Here is a 20,247-nt window from a genome sequence, read left to right on the forward strand (position 1 = left end):
CAGCAATTATTTTTTCAAATATTCTGCCTATTTTCTTTCTTTTCTCCTGAAATTTCAGTTACACCTAGGTTTGAATTTATGATACTGTCCCACAGCTCTTGGGCACTCCATTATTTTTTGCTTGTTTTATTCATGTTTTTTTCTCTTTTTATTTTAGTTTGGGTAATTTCTACTGATCTATTTTCAAGTTCAATGATTTTTTTCCTTTGCTGTATCAAGTCCACTGAAGAATGCCTGTTGAAAGCATTCTTTATTTGTTACTGTGTTTAGCCTTTCAAATATTCCATTTGATTCTTTCCTGCAGTTTTTCTCTCTGATACATTTTCCATTTAATCTTTCAGGTTGTCTACCCTTTCCACTAAGGACTTTTATAATTAATTTGTTTATTTAAAATTCTTTTTCTGATAGCTTCAGTATCTAGGTCTGGTTCTATTCATTGCAGTGTCTCTTCACAGTATGATCTTTTCTTGCTTTTCTCATGCCCTATAATTTTTTTTTGTTGATAACTAGACATCTTATATAGGACATTAGATATGGAGATAGGATTTATGCATGACAATGGGCATGCCATTCTCTTTTTACTAGGCCTTTAGTGTGAAGATTGATCAATCTAGTCAGAAGATGAACTGGGTTTGAGGGTTCACATTTCTCTGGTTATTCTCAGTGTACCCCCAGACTTCAAATTCCTCTAGTGATACCTTGTGTTTAGGATTGGAGCTGGCTTGCCAAAGGCCTTTGCCATTCCCATTTTTTGGTCTTCCTGTGGTATTGGGCCCCAGAGTGGTCTGTCTCCATGCTCTTTCAACTCTCTCAGTGGTAGTCCATTGTTATTTGTGACCTGATGCTTGTTAGTCAGTGTCCAGGTACATGCCTCAAGTGCTCATGTCTTGTCTCTTCCTGCAAATGCCTCTCTAGATTTTGGGCTAATTTGTTCTCCTTTGCCTGAGTTTTCTCATGGATTTGAGAAGATTATGATCTTGTGCTTTACCTGGCTTTTTATTTTTTGCAAGCATGGTAATAATGTTCTTTTCAGTTCTCTACATCCTGAACAAAAATCAAAAGCCCTGATTTCATGTTTTCAAACTCTTTCTTTTGGTGATCTTGTAAATACTGGTGTTGTTTCCCTTCCCCTTATGCTTTATCAAATATAATTTACACATTTGGTACATATAAATCAATGGTTGTCCGCCCTTACTTGGGAAGCTTGAAAAGGAAACACAAATTTTGGGCCCCAGTGTTTCAATTGATATATGTCAGGATTAGGTATGGATATTATTTATAAGCTCCCCAGGTGAGTCTGATGTTCATCTGCACTGAAAACTCCAGGTCTAAGTATCACTTTCAATCTTGCCTTTCACAGAGGTGCTATTCCAATATAAATGGCCAAATGAAATCTCAGCCTGTATACGTCCAGCCTGTAGAATCAGTTCTCTCCTAATTGTGCCTTCAGTGGTACACAGTGCCTGTGATCTAAGCTGATAGTCTCATAGAATGGGGAGAAAACTTAAGAGTTCTCCTCATTTAACTTTCAATGACTCTCTCATCATTGAAATGTACCCATCTTTAATCTGTTTATGTAACTCACTACCTTGCAAACTGTTTTGAAAGAAATTAGTTTGCATGACTCAGTATATGAGCATGCGTGCATGCATGTGCATACATACACATACATGCTCTCATACACGTGACAAGCACTTTATGAAACAGTAGTTACTCTTACAATAAGTCTTTTACCTCTAAATTGATTACATGATCGCCCATGTGTTGCTTCTTACAGTATGAAAAACGCTTGCTCAGTCCATCTTCCAGTGGACAAGCTTTTGAAGGTTTCAAAACAGGTTCCTTAGTACCTGACAGTGTTCTTGTGTCTGGTGTAAAGCTGATTTCTCCAGCAGTGTTTCCAGCTTCTTTACTACCCTGGCCAGTTTTACGCACTAGATACTAGAGCCGGTGCTAGGTAACATGCCCAGGATTTCAGAGCTTATGGCTTGTTTGGGGACACATGACATGCAAAGTGAGTGTCAAAAAGTTAGTTATGTTGTGGGTAAGTGCTCTTAGAGGTCACAGATGAAAGAAAGATTAGACACGTGGTCAGGAAAGACTTGACTGGGGCCTTGAAGGTAAGCATCAGATATGTATGGAGTGGAAGGTATTTGGGGATGGGGAAGATTCAGAGGGAGGAAAAAGCTATGTTAGCAGTCTCCCAACACCCTGGCTGTCTCGAGTGATGTGGATTCACAGTAACTAAGAGAAACTGTAGGTTAGATACTAAGGGGAAATCTAATTTGAATTGTTTCTATAGCAGAGGATAGACAAAGTCCACAGAAGGTACTAGACTCAACTCCCCACATTCCCCTTGCCCCCCAAATCGGAGTCTTCAGGGGCTGTGACTCTGACAAATGTAGTTTGTGTGTTGCTCTGGATTCTGTTTCTTGTCATGGTGAGGTTCAGCTTGCAAGGGGTCAGTTCAAGGCTGGTAGATTTAAGACCTGCCTTTTTGTGATTTCCATCAAGTTTTGGAGCAATCACCCATAGTTACTGACCTAGTTATGTCCACCTTCTCTTCTCGGGGGCCCTTAACCAGCTCTATTACTAAGAAATGTAATTCTCAAAGTATGCTACACCTACTGCTCTTCGTGATCCATTTCACCCTGGAGACAGTCTTCTGAGCGTTCTTGCTCATTGTGAAACCTTGTCACCATCAAAATATTGCACAGAAGCCAGATATTACATCATTGGTGTCGTGTTGAAAACATCTCCTGCATTTTGGGACTATTTCACTAGGGTAAAAAACAGAGAATGAAGTACATTACCAAAAACTAGGCACAGTGTGTTTTATTTGTCTTTTAGTAAGGTGTGGGAACCACAGTTTTTAGGCAACTACAGGAAAGTTAGAACAAAGATGAGGGCCGCAAGTAACCCCCTGCTGTGCCAGCATCATAGAGGTGGCATTAGTGTTACTGAGAAGTGTGCGTTATACATTTCTCCTAGAATTTGGTGCCGGGATGGTAGTTTGTCTCCTGGGAAGAGCCAGTAGATCAAACAGGGGACGCCTCTGTTTTATGTTTCTCTTTTTGTCTTGGCACCCAGGAAGTCCAGAGCTAGTTGTAGTGATAATTTTATTTCAAGTTATAAGTTCAAATATTTCCTGTCTTAATATGATTTCACCTTTTTAAAAACAGTAACTTTTTTCTTATTACAAAGATGATATATATTCATTATAAAAGATGTCTAAAATAACATGTTCCCACCCCATCCAGATATTTTCCTACCACATAGAAATAGTCAATGTTTACATTTTAATCTTAACCATTCTAATTTATTCTAAATGTATATGTATATATGTATACATATACATATAACAAAAATGAAATACCTTTCACATTACAACTCATGTTTAAAACATAACATTTATCAACATTTTCTATGTCATTAAGTATCCCTGAACAACCTTTTCTTTTTGAGACGGAGTCTTGCTCTGTCGCCCAGGCTGGAGTGCAGTGGCGTGACCTCTGCTCATTGCAAGCTCCACCTCCTGGGTTCATGCCATTCTCCTGCCTCAGCCTCCCGAGTAGCTGGGACTACCGCCCGCCACCATGCCCGGCTAATTTTTTCTATCTTTTAGTAGAGATGGAATTTCACCGTGTTAGCCAGTGTGGTCTCGATCTCCTGACCTCGTGATCCACCTGCCTCAGCCTCCCAAAGTGCTGGGGTTACAGGCGTAAGCCACTGCGCCCGGCCAACAACATTATTATTATTATTATTATTATTTTTTTATTTTTTTATTTTTTTTTATTTTTGAGACGGAGTCTGGCTCTGTCGTCTAGGCTGGAGTGCAGTGGCCGGATCTCAGCTCACTGCAAGCTCCGCCTACCGGGTTTACGCCATTCTCCTGCCTCAGCCTCCCGAGTAGCTGGGACTACAGGCGCCCGCCACCTCGCCCGGCTAGTTTTTTGTATTTTTTAGTAGAGACGGGGTTTCACCGTGTTAGCCAGGATGGTCTCGATCTGCTGACCTCGTGATTCGCCCGTCTCGGCCTCCCAAAGTGCTGGGATTACAGGCTTGAGCCACCGCGCCCGGCCCAACAACATTATTTTTAATGCATTTTATATTTAATCATGAAAGTATATCTGTTGCTATACTTTCAGCTAGAATTCAGCTTTTTGCTGTTACAAACAGCTGTCATATACATTCTCGTAGCTGAATCTCTGAGCACACCCATGATTATTTTAATAGAACAAGTTTCTAGAAATGACATAATTGAGTAAAGGGCTATATATTATTATTATTATTTATTTTTGAGATGTAGTCTCACTCTGTTGCCCAGGCTGAAGTGCAGTGGTGCAATCTTGGCTCACTACAACCTCCTCCTTCTGGGTTTAAGCAATTCTCCTGCCTCAGCCTCCTGTGTAGCTGGGATTTCAGGCATGTGCCACCATGCCCTGCTAATTTTTGTATTATTAGTAGAGACAGGGTTTCACCATGTTGGCCAGGCTGGTCTGGAACTTCTGACCTCAAGTAATCTGCCCGCCTAATCCCAGCACTTTGGGCTATATTATTTTTAAGGCTTTGGATATATATTTCCCATGTTGTCCTCCAGAAAGCATGAACTAATTTATTTTATCACCTGGGAGCTTGAGAGTGCCTCTTTTCCTAAGCCTCATACAATACTGGGATTATTATTATTATTTTGAGATGGAGTCTTGCTCTGTCGCCAGGCTGGAGTACAGTGGCGCAATCTCGGCTCACTGGAACCTCCGCCTCCCGGGTTCAAGTGATTCTTCTGCCTCAGCCTCCCGAGTAGCTGGAATTACAGGTGCACCTCACCACTCCCAACTAGTTTTTGTATTTTTAGTAGAGATAGGGTTTCACTTTTTGGCCAGGATGGTCTCGATCTTCTGACCTCGTGATCTGTCTGCCTCAGCCTCCCAAAGTGCTGGGATTACAGGTGTGAACCATGTGCCTGTCCAGGATCATTATTTTCTAATTCTATGTTAGGAGTCAGGACTTCTGGCTTATGGCCAAATGAGGAGGTCGGCAAGTTCTCTCTCCCAGAAAGCTACTATAAATCGGACAAAATGAACAGAAGCAGCCATTTTATCACTCTGGTAATCTATCAAAGACGTGCAACAATCTGAGAAGATATTTATTTGTGGAAAATTGCTGAACTTCAAGTAAGGACAGTGGGAGTCTGTGGTCTTGTCTGGGGCTGCTCCCTGTACCCCACCACTCACAGCTCGGTGGGTGCAGAGGTGTTGCCTGGGCAAAGGAGATGATGAACACCAACCCTACTGCTGTCCAGATGGAAGGGACTTGCTCAATTTGCAGCACACCAAGTGGGTGACTATCCTGTGAGTGTTTTTTGAGTCCCCTTCTTCCCTGTTTTAGTTTACCTTGACTCTTTAAGAAAATAAAAGAACAGTGTTATTTTATTCTAAACATTTATGTTTATTAAAGAAAAAGGGGAAAATAAACATAAAGAGAAGAAAATGAAAAGCCCCCATAAGCCCATTTGGTGTTCATTCTTCTCTATTGGCTTGTTTCAGTGGAGGCTTCTGCCATGATGGAAATGCTGTCTGCCACCCAATACGGTAGCCACTGTTCTTGGGTGGTTATTGAGCACTTGACATGTGGAAAGTGCAACTGAGGAGTTGAATTTTTTAATTCTGATGAATTCTAATTAATTTATATTTAAATATTCACACGTGGCTACCAGCTATGGTGTTGGACAGAATAGTTTTATGATTTCTGTAATATGGGGGTATGATAGATACCTTTCATTCATACATACATACATACATACATATGGAGGTAAGATAGGTACATAGTTAAAAACAAACAAAAATAGGATCATACTGCACATTGTGTTTTTATACTCCCTTGTCTTACTAACAGTATATCATAAACATAATTTTAATGGCTGAATTATATTCTGTTGAATGAATGTACCATAAATAACTTAACAAAGTCTTAATTGTACCTTTAGTATATTTCCAGTGTTTTGATACTATAAACAACATTGCAGAGAACGTGTTTACAGCTAAAGTTGTAACATTCCTAATTATTTACTGAGGTTAAATTCTTAAATTTGAACTATTGGGTCAAACATAATACCCATTTTCAAACCTCTCGTCCAAGAAGTTCTATCAGTGAACATTTTCACCAGTAGTATTTGAAAATATCTCACTATTATTATTTAATTGAGATATAATACATATACCATAAAATTTACCTCTTTAAAGTATATGATTCAGTGGTTTCTGATATATTTAAAAAGTTGTGCAACCATCATCACTATCTAATTCCAGGAGGGTTTTATCACTCCAAAAAGAAATCTCATACCCATTAATAATAGCAGTTGTTCCCACCCCCCTTCATTCCCTGGCGACCACTAATCCACTTTCTGTCTCGGTGGATTTGCCTTTGCCTACTCTGGACATTGCATATAAATAGAATCCTATAATATGTGGTCTCTTGTGTCTGGTTTCTTTCACTTGGCGTATGTTTTTGAGGTTTGAGGTTCATAATGGTTTCAAGGTTATAACATAAGCCAATACTTCATTCCTTTTGATGGCTGAATAATATTCCGTTGTACGAATACACCACATTTTGTTTATCCATTCATCAGTTGATGGACGTTTGGGTTGTTTTCACTTTTGACTATTACAAATAATGCTTCTGCAAACATTCATGTATAAGTGTTTGTGTGGAATGTTTTCAGTTCTCTTGCATATACAATTAGGAGTATAATTGTTGGATCATATGGTAACTCTATGTTTAACCTTTCAGAAGTTGCCAAACTGTTTCTAAAGCAGCTGTGCCATTTTACATTCCCACAAGCAATGTGTGAGGGTTCCAATTTTTCCATATTCTTGCTGATGATTTTTTTTTGTCAATCTTTTTGCTATAGTCATTCTGGTAGGTGTGAAGTAGTATTTCTTTGTGGTTTTAATTTGCATTTTCCTAATAACTAATGAGTTGGGAATTTTTTGATATGCTTACTGGCCATTTGTATATCTTCTTTGGAGAAATATCTGTTTAAATACTTTACCATTTTAAGATTTTTTTTTTATTCTAAAGTTATAATCTTGTTTTTACATATTCTGGATAGTAGACCCTCGTTGGATATAAGATTTGCAAATATTTTATTGCATTCTGTAAGCTGTCTTTTCATTCTCTTAGTAGTATCATTTGAAACATGAAACACGAAAGATTTTAATTTTGACCGGTGCAGTGGCTCGCACTTGTAACCTGAACAAGCCAAGGCGGGAGGATCACTTGAGATTAGAAATTCAAGACCAGCCTGGGCAATGCAGCAAGATTCTGTCTCTACAAAAGAGAAAAAATAAAATTAGCTGGGCGTTGTGGCATGCACCTGCAGTTCCAGCTACTCAGGAGGCTGAGGCTGGAGAACCTCTTGAGCCCAGAAGTTTGAGACTGCAGTGAGCCATGATTGCAGCACTGCATTCCAGCCTGAGTGACAGAGTGATAACTCTGTTAAAAAAAAAAAAAAAGGTTTTAGTTTCGATGAAGTCCTATTTATCCATTTCTTTTTCTTTTTTCGCTTGTGCTTTTGTTGTCACATCTAAGAAACCACTGCTTAATCCAGGGTCACGTAGGTTTCTTCTAAGAATTTTATAATTTCAGCTCTTCTATGTAGATATTTGGTCTGTTTTTAGTCAATTCTGTATACAGTGTGAGTTAGGACTCCACATTTATTCTGTGGCATGTGGCTTCCCAGTTGTCCCAGCCCTGTTTGTTGCCAAGAGTGTTCTTTCTGCCATTGAATTGTCTTGGCAACCTTGTCAAAAGTCAACTGACTATAATAAATACATGACTTTATTTCTAGATTCTCAATTCTATTCCATTGATTTGTGCATCTGGCCTTATTGGCAGTACCACAAAATATTGATTATTGTTGCTTTGTGAGAGTTTTGAAATTGAGAAGTGTAAGTGTTCCAACTTTTTTCTTCTTCGCTATTATTTTGGCTATTCTGGGTCCCTTACATTTCCATGGGATAAGCTTGTTAATTTCTACCAAAAAGGCCAGCTGGAATTCTGCTAGAGGTTGCACTGATTTTGTAAATCAATGTGAAGAGTATCGCCATCTTAACAATGTAAGTCTTCCAATCATAAAAACGGGATGCTTTTCCAGTTATTTAGGTCTTCTTTCATTCCTTTCAATGATGTTTTATAATTTTCTATGTAGAAGTTATGCACTTCTCTTGTTAAATTGATTCCTGAGTGCTTTATCTTTTCTGATGCGGGGTAATGACATTGTCAGTTTCATTTTGGGGGTTGTTCATTGGTAGTGCATAGGAATACAGTTAATTCTTGTGTTTCGCTCTTGTATCCTGAAATCATGCTGAACTTGTCGATGAACTCTAACCGTTTGCTGGTGAATGTATTAGGGTTTTCTACATACAAGATCATGTCATCTCTAAATGGAGGTAGTATTACTTCTTTCTTCCAATCTGAATGCCTTTTATTTCTTTTCCTTACTTAATTGCCTTTGCTAGAAAAGACAGCACATAGTGCTGAGAGCAACATCCTTGTCTTGTTCTGTCTGACGTTCCTGATCAGTGAGATGGCCAGTGTGATTTATGCTGTTTTTCTATGATTGCTTTTATACTCTTAAGAATCTGAGTGATAGAGCAGGAGGTACGGGCTGATTTCTCTTAGGGAATATTTCCTTTGTCCTGTGCGTAGGGAGACTTGGTATAATGGCTACTAGAAAAGACGTATTTTAATTGAAGAACATATTCATGTAACATATAGGTGCCAAGGAATTTGACTAACATTATCTAATACGTAAACATTCAATATTTTAAAATAAAATTTAAGTACTAGCTTTCTTTCCTGCCTTTCCACAATTTGGGGTGCCCACTGTATGCTTCAGGTACTGTGCTGGGATCCCAAAGATGAATGAAACACAGGCCATGTGCCCAGGGTGCTCACGGAGTGGAGACACACAGGGATTAGGAAGTTACATATTCTGGCAAGTGGTTTCCATTAAAGAGTAACCACTGTCAGAAGGAAACAGGTGATCGGCATGGGCTTCACCATCAGGATTTTGGGATCTCAATGTGCTGTTGGAAGATTCACTTTCTACCTTGTAGAATCAAAGAATTGTAGAACTGGAGCCTTGGAAATCCTTTTTTCCAATAAGTCCACATTTTTCCAAGAGGAGGAACTGCTTACCTTATTTAACAACTCTTGTTCTCTCTCATCAGTAACTCTTATTTCTCTGAAATGTTTTATCTTACACAACGCATGCACATACACGCATGCACACACATACATACATCCTCTGTAGGGAGGCAATCTGTGTACAGCCCACTCCTGGCTCCATTTGTTGTGTCTGGTTTGGGTAATCTAACACCGGCCGCGGGTTCATCTTCAATATGACTCATCTAGGATTCCTGCTTCTTCTCGCCTGCGAAGACTTCTCAGCATTGTCCATAGATGCTTATGACCGGGAACTGACAAGGAGCGGGACGTTATCCGACTCCAAATCTGAGTTACCTATAAAGCTTTGGGGATCCTTCCTGTTCTTATTAGTTGTATGTTCAACTTTCTTTCTCAAGAGTATACCCCATCTATTTTAAATTTGTCAATTCAGAAGATTAACTAGGATGCCTATAAAGTCAAGCCAAGCCTGTGTGCTTACTGCAAAGTCATCTTTCCAGAAAAGAGTGAAAGTAAAGCAATTGCATAGGTCATACCTTAAAATAGTTTACATAGTTTTTTGGTAAGTCAATTCAGACTTGTATGCTGCATGTGTTTTTGTTTTTACTTTTCTATTTAAAAAGAAACTCTTTATTCTAGTTTTATTATATATTATTTATTATTAGGATGAAAATAACATCAGGTTACTTTTTATCATTCCATTGGTAAAATGGAATGCAAACTTTACGGTCTTAGGCTACAAAACAAAATGAATTGTCTCCACAAACCTTTCAAGTTTAATTAACTTTTAAATAAGTACAAAGTTCTAGTCTCCCACCCTGACCCTGTCCTGCACTTTTTTTTTTTTTTTATTACAGTGCATTTTTTCTTTTGATTGTATGGGAGGGTGAGATAAGGATGTAAAAATGCTTTCGGGTTCACATTGTTTACTGCATATGATACAGCAGCCAATTCAATCAGAAGGGAAATAGGAAAATAACTACTCTATTTGTGCCTTGTAAGCGGCTTGTAAAGTCCCCTCCAGTTCCTACGATTAAATATTGGCTTCTGTCTTGCAGCTCTCTAAAAGGAAATTAAAAGCGGAGCAAACAGCATTTTAAAACCAAACACAAATACTGTGTAGGGACGAACCCAGCAAATGGAAGAATTACAGTATTGCAGGCAGTCCTTTAATTCAGTGTTGTAAGAAATGCAACAGAAGAGGAAAGGGGTGGAAAGGGGATCCTGAGAAAGTCGCAGGTCATCGCAAGCCTCTGCTGATTTGACCATGTCAGGGGTGAGCTGTGGTGGGGATTGGTGGTCATCGCAGGGCTTTCCCTGTGATGTGTGATGAATGCCTCCGTAAGACGTATTGTTACTCAGTTACTGTTTTTCATAGCCTAAGCTCTCCAGTGGCCTGGGACTTGCTAATGGGGACCAAGAAAGGGAAAGTATGGAGGTCCATTCCTAGGAAAGGGGTGGCATTCAACATGTAGAAGAAAGGGCATTTGGACTGGCAGCCAGGAGCCTGAGTTCTGTTCTTGGTCCTTTCGCCTTCTGACCATGTGACCTTGGATGAGTCACCTTGGCCCTCTGAACCATAGTTTTCATAGCTGCAAAATGCAGGTTTGGACTAAAGCCATGATTTTCCCACCAAATTCCCAAGCCTCCATCAAGCCATCTCAGAGGTTGTCCCTGCACTAACAACTGGGGTTCCTGGCCCCTGCACCCCAATGGGAGCAGTCTCAGTTTCCTCTCCTATATTTATGCTTTTGTAAGCTTTTGTTTGAACAAAGTGTTTTTGAAAACTACTAGGTGCCCTGATCTCAAAGATCTCTTCTGATTCTTATATTCAATTGTCTGTAACTCTGCATTTTGGTCTAAGCTTAATGTAAAAGAGACCAAGAAGCATCCATTATTCTGGGGCTCCCCATCTTTCTCAGGTAACACAAGCAAGGAATGTGTGTTTTCAGCAACAGAAACACTGCTCATTAGTGATTATGAAGCTGTCAGTGGGGACAGGAATTTGTGTTTATAGAGTCTCAGCCTCTGACTCTAGAAACAGTCCATTTCACATTTTATTTTTTATTTTATTTTATTTTATTTTTGAGACGGAGTTTCGCCCTTGTCACACAGGCTGGACTGTAGTGGTGTCATCTCAGCTCACTATAACCTCTGCCTCCCGGGTTCCAGCGATTCTCCTGCCTCAGCCTCCCCAGTAGCTGGGATTGCAGGCGTCTGCCACCATGCCTAGCTAATTTTTGTATTTTTAGTAGACACGGGGTTTCAGCATGTTGGCTAGGCTGGTCTTGAACTCCTAATCTTAGGCGATCCACCTGCCTTGGCCTCCCAAAGTGCTGGGATTATAGGCATGAGCCACAGTGCCCAGCCAGTCCATTTCACTCTTCTTGGATATAGTTCCCTTTTTGCTCCGTGATTGTGATCTGTCTCTTGTAAGAGGCCTGGAGATATGAGATTTTGAGGGCAGCCATGGTCTCCATCTTGGGCCCTGTTCAGCTCTCTGTCGAGGGAAGTCTGAGGGCACAGCAGTGATAACCACCTGTCAGCTGCACAGGATTCTGAGGGTTGAGCCTCCCCATGAGTCACTTGCTCGCTCCTGTTAAATAAGTCTTTTTGACTCCATATCTAGTCCCTACCTATCTGTTCTCTGTCATGGGAATCCTTTCCTTTCACTCCTTAATAATGTGCCTTCCTCTGCCACACACTTTCCCCCATTTCCTTTGGAAGCACGGTACAGGGACTTTTGTGTTGCCAGGAGTGAATGTTTAGGAAGTAGGCCTTCAATTCCTTCTGCGGTTCCAAGCCAATATAGTGCCTTTTGTCACTTGTCCCAAGACACTCTGTTGAACACATCAGCCTGCAAGGAAAGGCTTGGCAGAGGAAACCGTCATGAAAGAAAGATTCCAATTGAAGAATAGATAGCTGAGACCCAGGGGTGTTGAGCAGTTTAATTAACGTTGTTAGAAATGAAGACTTGGTTATTTTAAAATGAAATTTCAAATCTCCTGTCTCCCTATCCATTTCTTCATTACAGCATTGTTCCTTTCACCTGCCTTTTAATATAGCCAGTTTTTACTGCGTTCTCACTATGGAAGCGGGCATCCTGCTGACCCCTGGGCTGAAAGATGAACAGATCTTAGGCCATGCTCTCAAGGGGCTTTCATCCTGCTCAGACATGAGCTAAGCAGACAGCCACAGCCTGGAATCCTTAGTGCTCTGTACAGAAGTTTCTGGAGCCTGGGAGAACACTCAGAATAAAGCAGCCTGTGCACTTGTCTGGGGACAAGAAATGGTTCCTTCAGAAGTTTTCCCTGGGCCTGTGTCCCAGAAGATGACCTAAAGGTGGTCCAGGCAGAAGGAGTGGCTGGTGCAAAGGTTTGAGGAAGTTGGTGGATTTGGTAAACTGTAGGCTCAGCAGGGTCTGAGCAGGCCTTGAGGGAGGGGTAGGGAAGGAGAAGGAGGAGGAGGAGGGGCAGGAGTCTGGACAGGATAATCAGGCACTGAGCTATGCAGGGCCTTGACTACTGTACTAATTACTAGTGCTGGTCAGGTCAAATGTTATCCAGAGGGCATGGGAACCCACAGCAAAGGGTTAGACAAGGTGGGCTTGGCGCTTTGCAAGGCCATTTAGCCCAGAAGTTATGAGCAAGGGCGCTGGGTCCAGGTGACTGGGGTTTGAATCCTGCCTTGACCACTTTCCAATTGTGGGCAAATTACTTAACTCTCTCTGCTGCCATATCTTTAAAATAGGGATAAAAATCCTATCTGTCTTGTAGGGTTGTTGTGAGCAATAACTAAGTAAATTCACTTAAACCTCTCATAACAACAGCACATACAAAAATCTAGTTATCCTTTTTCTGGGAAGGGGGCATATCATATTTTCTATGAGCAGTCTCCTACACTATGTATTAGTTAACTACTGGCATAATAATACCATGTAAAAATACTGTAAAACACAGTGGCTTAAAACAACAATTCTTTATTATTACTCCTGCAATTGTGAGTTTCCTGGGGTTTGGCTGAGACCTGGCTGGGCATACAGTTGGGTCTCATGCCAGGCTGAGGGCAGTGGCATCCTGGGGCAGCTTCCCAAGGCAGTGGTACAGCTGTCAGGGGTAAGAGGAGACTTGCAATCCTCTTAAGGCCTAGGCTTCCACCCAGCAAAGCCCAGGATCAATGGGCAGGACTTTATATTGCTCTCCTATAGTAGGAGGAGCTACAGAGTCACTTGTAAAAGGGTAGGAGCACAGGGAGAGGTGAAGGATCGGGGTCAACAGTATGGGGCACAGGCTGCATTTAATGTCTCCTGATCTGCATCTTTGTAGCTTCCCAGAGGGAACTTCCATGAGGGGCAGTTGACACCCACCTTGAGCATGCTTGGCACCCCAAGGGTCTGGTTTCAATTAGTGACCTTCCTACAGTCATTTCGGACTTAACCTTTGGGCCTAGCAAATGTGTTCTTTCTCTTACTTTCAGAGCCTTTGGGAGAGAAGGGAAAATATGCTGTTGTGGATTTGGATCTAGACTCTGTGGAATGAGATGGGAATGGTGGTATCTCCAGTGATACTTAATGGAAAGCTTAGAGATAAGCAGAGGTGTTTCTGCAGGCATGCTCTGTAGCCTTTCTCAGACTTACCAGTCGGCAGTGCATTTTTTTTTTTTTTTTTTTTTTGAGATAGGGTCTTGCTCTGTCACACAGGATGGAGTGCAGGGGAGCCATGATAGCTCCCTGCAGCCTTGACCTCCTGGGCTCCAGCAATCCTTGCAGTGCATTCTTGAACATGTGAATTGCTATGATAAGAGTTAATGTTTAGATTTAGTAATAAAATATGTGTTTGTTTATATGTGTTTTTAGGTGACTCTATCCCAATATAATTGAAGGAGTTGCATTTTTGGTGGACTCCTTGGGGTTCTCTTTCTACTCCCTGGGAGTCCTCTGTGAGTGAGGTAAGCCTGACTCTCAAGTTGATATCCTTGGCAAATTCTGGGAGACAGGACAGGGGGAGGTAGCCCGGTTAGTATTTATTGGTGTGTAACTCTACGTCTCAGTGCTCCTGGATTCCCCAGGGCTTGGGAAGATGGGGGCAGAGATGGAAGGAGTCAAATACAATGCTTTTGCCAGCATGTAAAATAATCTCCCTCCTTTTCCCTGGACTCCTTATGCTGTGTGACAAGCATATCCATTCTTCCCAGACAGAAAAGAGAGAAGTGGGGACGGACAAGACATTCTTATAGGGTATACTTTTCTATTTTACATTGGAGAATACAAGTACATTATAAAAGTAAGCATCAAATTTCTTATAATGATAGTTATTTATTAGGTTAAAAAGTTAAACAATATCTGTAAAATTATACCTAATAATTAAGTGCAAGATTAAATTGAGCATTTTTTCAGGGATAGGAAGGAGAAACATCGTAGAATCTTTTGGATAACAAAAAAAGCATTGAAAATCACATGTAAAATATGTAGCAGTGTGATTGGCATCTAGAAGATGCTTAGTAAATTGTAGCATTGATGACGATGGTGACGATGGCAGTGATTTCTCTAGCCCATTTATTGGAGAAAGGGATTAAAAGCAGAGATTACGAAGCTGAGGACTTCATCAACTCTGTTGATCCAGAGGAACCTCTCTCAGACATTCCTTCCCTACATGGAAAAGCAGCAGGAAAATGAACCCAGAAGAGCTTAAGTTATAAAATCAAGCCAAATGTATACCTGAGAAGTGATGATTTTTTTTTCTTAAAGTAGTTGCTTCTAAAAGGCAAAATTCAAAATAACCACGACAAGAATAGACATGCCGAAATCTTAACGGTGCAATGTTATTTTGTTGAGTAAAAAATAGGGCTAGATAATGACAAATCATAGCTATGCAAATGAAAAGAAAGATCATCATGTCCCGTGCTTCAGGGTGTGAATTGATGGCAAAAATCTGTCTGTATTAGTCAGTAGGGGAGATGAATTCAAATGAAAGCTTTCAGTGATACATGTTCTCTTTTTTTTTTGGTTAAGTATCATTTGTGGGCGAAGTCCTGAACTAGTTGTCTAATGGCAGATTTTCCTGAGTGTCCCCTGTAAGCAAGGCTCAGTAAAGAAAGAGCTGCAAGTTTCACCAAGTCCCTCCTTCCCTCTCTCCCTCTCTCTCTCTCTTCCTTCCTTCCCTATTTAAGCACAGCCTTTGCATTTCAGGAACTTATATCTTAATGGGAATGGCAAGATGCAGACATTAGAAACCTAACAAGAAGTGCAAATTTATATGGTACATATCGTGTATGTCAGGTTTCTAATATATCTGGAGGAAAAATCGATAGAGTGAAAATGATGGTGCCAAATCTTGACCAAATTAAACAATGAATTTTACTTCTTTACTTTTATTTTTTTCAGGCCAAAAGGTTTTATTTTCAGTTGTTTCAGGGTTAGAATAACATTGCCACCCAAGAAGTAGCTCCTCCCCATAACACTATTGAATTCAAACAGTAGTTGATGACTCAACTACCATATACTTATATACCCTACAATTACATTGTTAAAGTCTTCTGCTGAATAGGGAGGACTGATTTTAACAGGAATTCTTAGCTGACTGATGCTCCACTGAGGTAGAAATGGCTTGATGATGATTTGATTTGTTGATAATGTCTTACTGAGATTTCTTAAAAATCTGCCATGTATATTTGAGTTTTTAGTTTGAGTTGTTTATGTCTTATATTTTAAAAGTGAATTAGGATAATTTGCCAACTACATGTAGCTAAAGTTTTCAAAATAAAGTAGTGAGAAAGGATTATTTAATACAGGGGTTTAACATAATAAAGTATCAATTTAGAACCCACCAAACATGCCATATCCCAGAAATAAACTCCAGAGGGTTGAATATTGCAAATCAAATTATAGAAAAAGTAGCAGAAAACATAATATGTATTAAGTTTGTACAGGAGCGACCATTTCTGGCTTTAAAGTAAAAGAAGCAACTAGCAAGGAAAAAATGAACAAGTTTGAATATTTTAATTTAAAACTTCTATATAAAAGACTGGGACAATTCACAGTAAATTTGTGACACATAAATGATTAACAACATGTTATAACTGGAATATATTGCTAACCCAAATGCAGAAGTAAAGGGCCAGGGCCATAGCAGATAACTCTGGAATTTAATAGCTGCCATTTACTGAATATTTTTCCATGCCCATATAGATTTACAAAATCTGATTATACTGATTGTTTTTTATACAAAATGTTTTGTAACCAGCTTTTCTGATATAGCAGCACAGACTGTGTTATTAACTAGTCTTCTAAAACATAGTTTTAGAAGTACAGTCCTATTTTGCCTAACTATGTTTTCAATGCTGGATGTTAAGGTTATGGAAAACTAACTTAGGGTGACTTTTCCAGTATCTTTTCTACTTATGAAGTCATGATTAGAGTTATGGTTATGGACACCCCCTTGAATGAATCAATGGTTTACAAAGAAGCACATTCAATACCGCTTTTATCAACAGTTTTATAGGTGGTATTTGCCACTAAAACCTGTTTTAACAAAAGAGAAAATATCGTTTGAGATCCCACACTTTTGACAACATGTCATCAGTTATCTTTAAAGGCCTGAGTAAAAGAGACATGTTAATTACAATTCCTGTGAGCGTCTTGAGGATAGCAGTGACTCTAGTATTATATTAGGGCACTTTGTCAAGCATGTCTTTCCCTTATCTTGCTTTTATAGCAGAGGAAATAAAGGCACTAGAGACATATCTTTGAGGTCACACAACAAGTTAACAGCGGATAAACATTAGAACCGGCAGCTCCAGAATTCCCACTGTGTGTAATTAGCTCACTGCAGGCAGGAAATGACCGCACTGGGAATAAATGGCAGATATGGTGTTTGGGGACCTGGAGGCTGGTGGGAATTCTCTGTGCTCATCTGAATGGTTAATTAAGTTAGTTCCTCTCAGGGGCTGTCACTCTCTGGAACGTGGAGGCCTCTCAGCCAGGTACCTTCTTCCTTAGGGTGTAAGGAAACATGATGGTCACCCTCTGGTGCTTTGATGGGCTGGCCTGGTGGAGGAGTTTGAGTGGGGCCTGAGTAATTTATTAGGCACTGCATTGTATTACTGAGGTTTTTTGGAGTTTCTGAGTATGATTTTTGGCATTGGCTCCCAGAGGACTGCGATGTGTCTAAGGGGTGCATAGTTGGGAGTAAAAGGACAGGGACTACCTGGACTGTTTTGAAGTTCACCCTCCCTCCCTCTTGGGCAGCTCATGAAGTGTGTCTGCCTTCTTTTGTCTCCTTATGAGTGACAGACACTGAATTCATGGACTACCTCCTATTCTTAGACATCCAACAAAATCATTTTTTGGAAATGATGGAAATAGTAGGAAACAATGTGGTGTTTGAAAACTACTGTCAAAATACTTGCTAAGTGTGTGACGAACTCTAGGGAGGGCAGAGGCAGTCTGCCACATTGATCCAAAGGCTGGTTCCATCAGATGCTCTAACAAGCTTGTTAGTCCTGGAATCATGATTATCTTAAATTTCATTGACCCCCTAGTAAGGACATGACTAAGCATTTAATCACCAAGGGTTGATTAGAGAGAAATGAATCTGTGCTCCTGCTTTAGAACTCTGAAAGAAGGTGGAATCTTGAGTTCACTTTCTCTTCTGCCCAATCTAGAATAAGCGTGGCATGCTTCCTGGGAGAGAACCCAAGCTAGACGCCAGTCACTTCCTGCTGCATCAAACCTTGTTTCTCAAAGTGAGCCTGGTTGATTGGCAGCATCAGTACTACTTGAGAGCTTGTTAAAATGCAGATTATCAGGTTCTATTACCTGTGAGGGTCTTCTGTGTGTGCGTGTTCCAATACAACTTATTTATTTATGTTTGAGGCAAGGTCTCACTCTGTTGCCCAGGTTGGAGTGCAGTGGCACTATCTCTGCTCACTGCAGTCTCCACCTCCCAGGCTCAAGCAATCCTTTTGCCTCAGCCTCCCAAGTAGCTGGGACTACAGGGGCATGCCACTGTGCCTGACCCCCTTTTTTTTTTTTTGTATTTTTCATAGAGACTAGTTTTCGCTTTGTTACTCAGGCTGGTTTCTAACTCCCGAGCTCAAGAGATCTGCCCACCTTGGCTTCCCAAAGTGTCTGGATTATGGGCCCTCATACAATTTTATTTACAAAAATAGGCTGTTAGTTCATGGGCTATATAGTTCACTGGCCCATGGTACAGATGGGGCAGTACCGTTTTTGGCTACCCATTTGTGTCTTGTGTCTAGAGACACTATGTTCTATTAGCCATTATTTGTTTCCTTTTTAAAATAATTTCAACTTTTATTTCAGATTTGGGGGTATATGTGCAAGTTTGTTACATGGGTATGTTGTATGATGCTGAGGTTTGGGGTACAATTGATCTTGTCACCCAGATAGTGAGGATAGTACCCAATAGTTAGCTTTTCAACCTTTGCCCCCCTTCCTTCCACTCCCCTTTAGTAGTCCCATGTCTATTGTAGCTATCTTTACTTCCATGAGTACCCAATGTTTAGGTCTCACTTCTTTCTTTTCTTTTTTTTTTTTTGAGACTGAGCCTTGCTCTGTCGCCCAGGCTGGAGTGCAGTGGCGAGATCTCGGCTCACTGCAAGCTCCGCCTCCCGGGTTCACGCCATTCTCCTGCCTCAGCCTCCCGAGTAGCTGGGACTACAGGCGCCCGCCACCATGCCCGGCTAATTTTTTGTATTTTTAGTAGAGATGGGGTTTCACCGCGTTAGCCAGGATGGTCTCGATATCCTGGCCTCGTGATCCGCCCACCTTGGCCTCCGAAAGTGCTGGGATTACAGGCGTGAGCCACCGCGCCCGGCCTAGGTCTCTCTTCTAAGAGCGCATATGTGGTATTTGGTTTCCTGTTCCATGTTAATTTGCTTAGGACAATGGCTTCTACCCACATGTATGTTCCTGCAGAGGACATGATTTCCTTATTTTTTATGGCTGCCTACCATTCCTATCACCTGTATTTCAGCACACTCTCCAGGTGGTTCTTATGCCTGCTTCAGTTTGAGAAGCACTGGTACATAATATGTAAATGATTTATCTGGGAAAGGTGGCATGGTCAGTGGTGAATGCTTTTTCCTGATCATATTTTATATGTATACATTATGACCCTTAATAAACATTTTAATCTTTGAATGTTTTAATAATTTAAACATCCTTTAAAAAGTTGTTTTCCATTATAAATTAATACATACCATGAGAGCTTCAGAAAACACAGAAAAGTAAAAAGTAAAAAGGAATTTACCCCTCTAGTATATTTATTGATAAGATTTGAAATATGTATATATATATTTCATATCTTTTCTGTATATAATTTTTTAAAACTTCCTCTTTTTTTTTTTTTCCTGATTGTAGACATTATATATTATCCTTGTAGGGCGATAAAGTGGTACTATATAGTCTTTGCTTTTTTCCTTTGGTTTAAGGCAATTCTCTTAGAGAATCTTTGTCTTGAAAGAAAAGTTTTTCTCTAATTTTTATTTAAATTTTACATAATTTAGGAAGATTCCTGGTATAATCATTAATGCCTCAAATAGTTATTTTACAGTCTGAATGGAGAATCTATTATCTTCTTTGTGCAACAGAAAAATGTAATTGACTACTCCCTGGTAGCATGTATTCTGTATTATATATGAATCTTCTTTGACCAAAACTTTCTAGAGGGTAGAAAAGCTTTTGCTTTGGAAGAAGGTGTGACCACCCTCCTCTCAAACTGGCCTGATAGGAGGGGAGAAGGAGGGAGTGCTCTCAACAGGAAGTCCTGTTTTTCTAAGGTGAGTGGGGAACATCTCACCACTGTGAGGATGGAGGTTTTTGTTTCTTGGGCTTCTTTGCTGAGACTGGAAAAATCTTTGCCCAAATCTCTGCTTTGTTAGGCAGTTTGAGAAGACATCAGTATGTAATTTTTAACCTTTGTAGAATAACTGGCTTGTGTGTTTGAGGTAGGGCAGGAGAAGTCTGGCCATGACTTTTCCTGTAGCCCCTTTACCATGCTTTGTTTTGGAACACATCATTGCCCTCAATAATGCAGA

The 20,247-nt window shown here is 40.3% G+C and overlaps 1 protein-coding gene across 2 annotated transcripts in view; it reads left to right on the forward strand.

Annotated features, from left to right (window-relative positions):
* The window catches only part of LYPD6B (LY6/PLAUR domain containing 6B), a 198,083-nt gene that overhangs the window by 15,761 nt on the left and 162,075 nt on the right, over nt 1–20,247 (forward strand). The gene's annotated exons all lie outside the window — the stretch shown is intronic.

The sequence above is a fragment of the Theropithecus gelada genome, chromosome 12 (genome assembly GCF_003255815.1).
Source record: "Theropithecus gelada isolate Dixy chromosome 12, Tgel_1.0, whole genome shotgun sequence".
NCBI lineage: Eukaryota > Metazoa > Chordata > Mammalia > Primates > Cercopithecidae > Theropithecus > Theropithecus gelada.